The following is a 5193-nucleotide window of genomic DNA, read 5'->3' on the forward strand; positions in this document are numbered from 1 at the left end:
AAAAAGCGGTTGCAACCCACAGGTTGAGAACCACTGATCTAAACATTAATAACCACCATACACAAACATGGATAACCCCAGGAATATATTAATGAGCAAAAACAGTAAACAGAACACACACAATTGACTCTATACAAAATCTATAATCATGCAAAACAGAACAATACATACCTCAAGGGTCACACTAAAAAGCATAAGAGGGGATTAGGACAGTGGTTACTTCCAAGAGGGATGGGCAAAAAGAGATGAGACCAAGAAGGACCACTCAGCCGACTTCAAAAGTAACATTATTGGTTTTTCTCCTTCAATTGCATGGTGGGAACACAGGGTTTCACTATGTTGCCCAGCCTGGATTCAAACTCCTAGGCTCAATTGATCCTCCCATCTCAGCCTCCTGAGCAGCTGAGACTACAGGCAGGTACCACCAGGCATGGGTAATACTAGCATTCTTTCTGCTTCACTTTTTTTTTTTAAATAACAATTACCTCTCATCTATTCAAAATTTAATTTTTTTTTTTTTTTTGCAGTTTTTGGCCGGGGCTGGGTTTGAACCCATCACCTCCGGCATATGGGGCCAGCGCCCCACTCCTTTGAGCCACAGGCGCTGCCCAATTTTTTTTTTTTTAAGACAGAGTCTTGCTCTGTTGCCCCAGATAGAGTGTAGAGGTGTCATCATAGCTCACTGCAACCTCAAAATCCCAGGTTCAAGCAATACCCCTGCCTCAGTAGCTGAGGCTCCAGGTCTGCACCACCATGCCTGCTAATGTCTTCTATTTCTAGTAGACATGGGGGTCTCAGCATTGCTCAGGCTGGTCTCAAATTCCTGACCTCAAGTGATCCTCTTGTCTTGGCCTCCCAGAGTGCTAGGATTGCAGGAGTGAGCCACCATGACTGGAAGAAATTAAATTTAAAAGCAATTTTATAAAATGTTTCTACATCTAAAATAAATTTGCTTCAAATAAAAATCTCACCAGATTCATGTCTTTTTTTTTTTTTTTTTGAGATGGAATCTTACTCTGTCATCCTGGGTAGAGTGCTGTGGTGTCACAGCTCACAACAACCTCAAACTCTTGGGCTTGAAGCAATCCTTTCACCTCAACCTCCTAAGTAGCTGGGATTACAGGTGCCTGCCACAACCCCCAGCTAGTTTTTTTTATTTTTAGTACAGACAAGGTCGTTCAGGCTGGTCTTAAACTCCTGAGCTCAAGCCATCCACCCACCTAGGCCTCCCAAAGTGCTACAATTACAGGCGTGAGGCACCATGCCTTGCCTCCCAGATTCATGTTTTATATGGTCTGTTTCCCCAAAGATCTATTTCTGGGAAGCAGAGAAACGCAACAGCTCAATGTCTGAAGGCACTCCTCAGGCAGGAATTGGCTCTCCCAGTGTTTGCTCCTCTTAACCATTCAGAAAGCAACAGGAGTTACACATTCCCCTTCCCCCCTCCTTTCTTTTTTTGCAGTTTTTGGCTAGGGCTGGGTTTGAACTCGCCAACTCCAGTACATGGGGCCAGCGCCCTACTCCTTTCAGCCACAAGCACTGCCTATCCCTTCCTTTTTTTTTTTTTAATTTTTAAATTAGTTAACCTTTTAATGACTTTGTTGTGTCTGCTTTTGTTGGAAAGTATTTGAATATTTGGCTGTAGCATGGAGGGCCACAGTTTTAGTTGATCGCCTAGATGGGAATTGGCGTTTGTGACTGTAAGGGCATCTTGATTTGGGTTAGGTCAGAGAATGTTGATTTGCAGCAATAAGTGGTTGAAAAGCAAGAAAGCATTTTTCGGGCACGTTCCCAAAGGCATGGGTATTCTGCATTTTTCCATTTTAATTGGATCATTCTTCAAATCAAACAATGACTTTCACATGTCATCTACTGAGAGCTCAATCAGTACCATCTACAGTTCCTTAGGTGCCCTGGGGATAGCAACCAAGTGAGGTAGAAATGCTAATAGCATTCACCTTAACAGAGCATGATTCTCAAAGTGAGTGAACCTTTCCTTGTATTTTCCAACTAACAGGTCTGTAACAGCTGGGTAGTCTTCAAATGAGTCACGTATGTCATTCTGCTCATCAATGACCTTTGGAAAAAAGATAGCTTTTTTCCAAAATGTTTGGGTTTTTTGCCACATTCTATCTATAGACTTCGTTTTACCTTACAAAGAAATACTCAAGGGCGGCACCTATGGCTCAAAAAGGGTAGGGCGCTAGTCCCATATGCTGGAGGTGGTGGGTTCAGACCCAGCACCGGCCAGAACCTTCTATAAGCAAAAATACCCAAAGTTTAATTTTCCAAGACAGTGTCCAAGAGGCATTCTGAGTTTTCCAGGGGTCACTGCGAGAGAGGATACCCGAGAAAGGTGAGGTCTGGTCTCCCTTTTCTTGTTTAACATTGGTCACGGGGGCATCTTCAGAAAATTTTAGGAAAAATCCCTACACCACTGTTTCCTAAACATTCCTTAAGCATTTTATTGACCAGTTTGGTTTTTTTTTAAGCTTTCCTTTGAAGTTATCTAGACTAAGTAAATAGTGAATGCTTATATAAGAAGTTGAGAAACAATCTTCTCTGAAAAGACTCAGATAGTCACTGGCCTGGTTCAAAGTAGTCGATTTGTCCTTTGGTTAAACTTTTTTTTTTTTTTAAGTCAGGTGACACTTAGCTGCCCTGTGTGGAGTGCCATGGTGTCATAGGTTACAGGAATCTCTTGGCCTCAACTCTTGGCCTCAAGAGATCCTCTTGTCTCAGCCTTCTGAGTAGCTGGGACTATATGTGCCCACCACAACATAGCTAGTTTTTCTATTTTTAGTAGAGACAGGGTCTCACTTTGCTCACACTGGCCTTAAACTCCTGAGCTCAAGCAATCCACTCACCTCAGCCTCCCAAAGTGCTAAGATTACAGGTGTGAGCCACCACACTGCGTCTAAACTCTACTTTTAAAATCCCAGTTCATGGGGAACCTGTCACCTCAAGGGCACTGTGGCTCTCCAGATCTCCAAGTGCAGTCCCTCAATTGAATCCAATCGTCACAGAACAAATTCCTTTATCAAAAGCATTTGTTTTTAGCCAGGCATTGTGGCAGACGCCTATAGTCCCAGCTACTTGGGAGGCTGAGAATTGCTTGAGCCCAAGAGTTTAGGTTGCTGTGAGCTACGATGCCACAGCACTCTACCAAGGGCGACAAAATAAGACTCTGTCTCAAAAAGAAAAAGAAAAAAAAGGAGGGGATTTGTTCTGTAAAATTTGGATTCAGTCAAAAGGTTGCACTCAAAGACCTAGACAGCCACATGTGGCTCCTATGCTACAAGTTCTCATCCCTGCCCAGTCTTCAAACTTTTTGACAACCCAGTAAGAAATATAATTTACGAGACTCAACACACCTGCAAATACACATATAACCAGAAGTTTCACAATACTTAGACTCCTGATACTCTCTGATAAGTTCTATTTCTTTTTTTTTTCTTTTAGAGATGGTGTCTATTTTCCAAGGAATATAGTGGGTATTCACAGGCACAATCATAGTGTACATACCATAGCCTCAAACTCCTAGGACTAGATCCTCCTGCCTCAGCTTCCCAAGGAGCTAGGATTATAGGTGCGCACCTTTGCGTCCAGCTTCATTTTTCACTTTTTAAATTGTTAATCATGATTCAGTAAACTGATTTCATAACCCACCAATGATGGGCTGAAACCTGCAATTTGAAAAACGTTGCTTTAATCCACTCTATCTTATGTACTAATACTTATTTCAAAGACAGAGGATCAAGAACTACCAGAATCACTCTTTCCTTGGCACCTGAGTAACAGGGGAGGCGGGAGGGTGATTGGCAGGATCTCACCTGATATGCATACTGCTAAGGGTATTCAGCATGCTCCCTGGATGAAGGGCTCATCTACAACTTGAACTTTACCTTAGAAATGAAAACAATGGGCTCAGCACCTGTAGCTCAGTGGCTAAGGGCACCAGCCACATGTACCAGAGCTGACAGGTTCAAATCCAGCCTGGTCTGCCAAACAACAATGACAACTGAAACCAAAAAATAGCTGGGCGTTGTGGCAGGCACCTGTAGTCCTAGCTACTAGGGAGGCTGAGGCAAGAGAATCACTTAAGCCCAAGAGTTTGAGGTTACTGTGAGCTGTGACTAATACCACAGCACTCTACCAAGAGTGACACAGTGAGATTCTGTCTCAAAAGGAAAAAAAAGATGAATAGGTTGGGAGTGATAAGGCACTTCATCAGATAAGAAAGATTTAGTAGACAATCATGCACATTGATTAACACTTCCATTTATTCATTGACTCATTCAAAATTCATTAAGTGGCCAGGCACAGTGGCTCATGCCTATAATCTTAGCAGTCTGGGAGGCCAAGGTGGAAGGATGGCTTGAGCTCAGGAATTCAAGACCAGCCTGAACAAAAGCAAAACCCTGTCTCTACGAAAAATCGAAATATTAGCTGGGCTTTATGGTGGGTGCCTGTAGTCCAAGTAGAGGCAGGATGATCACTTGAGCCCAGGAGTTTGAAGATGCTATAAGTTAGGCTGATGCCATGGTACTTTAGCAACAGAGTGAGACTCTGTCTCAAAAAAAATTTTTTTTGTTTTTATTAAGTACCTTCTATTTGCCAGGAGCTACATTAAGGGCTGGGACCACCACCACAGACAAGATAGAGAAGGTCCTTGTCCTCCAAGAGTTTAAGACTATAACTTAACAGAGAGAATCAAACAATTACAGACTCTTAGCTTCTCAGAAGGATCCTGAGTCCAGGAGTTCCAGCATGCAGTGAGCTATGACTAGGCTATTGCACTCCAGCCTGGGTGATAGAGTCAAACTGTCTCTAATTAATTAACTAACAAAACAATTACAAACTATATGAGAAATACACAGGACACTGTGAAAAGAGAAATACACAAGAAAGGAAATACAAACGGATTTATAAAAACAGAAAACCGTGGTTATGGAAGGACACTGAGGAAGGTGGCATCTGCAACCTACAAGACAAACCAGGTTAAAAGTTGAGAGAGAGTAGTTTTTATTCAAGAAAAGGCCGTAACGTACAAAGAAGTAGCTGGGTAAAGCAAAATTTGCCCAAAGCCTGAGTGACTAAAGCACTTTGAACAGAAGAAGTAATAGGAAGTTAAGAGCGTGGTTCTGCAAATCAAGCTGGGCCTTGTCAGCTTCAGAAAGGTGTTTGGATTTT

At 42.5% G+C, this 5193-nt stretch overlaps 1 protein-coding gene across 1 annotated transcript in view; it reads right to left on the minus strand.

Annotated features, from left to right (window-relative positions):
* Positions 1-5193, minus strand: part of PRMT7 (protein arginine methyltransferase 7) — a 50014-nt gene that overhangs the window by 43907 nt on the left and 914 nt on the right. The gene's annotated exons all lie outside the window — the stretch shown is intronic.

This window comes from Otolemur garnettii, unplaced genomic scaffold (genome assembly GCF_000181295.1).
Source record: "Otolemur garnettii isolate 467f Iridium unplaced genomic scaffold, OtoGar3 scaffold00151, whole genome shotgun sequence".
Lineage (NCBI taxonomy): Eukaryota > Metazoa > Chordata > Mammalia > Primates > Galagidae > Otolemur > Otolemur garnettii.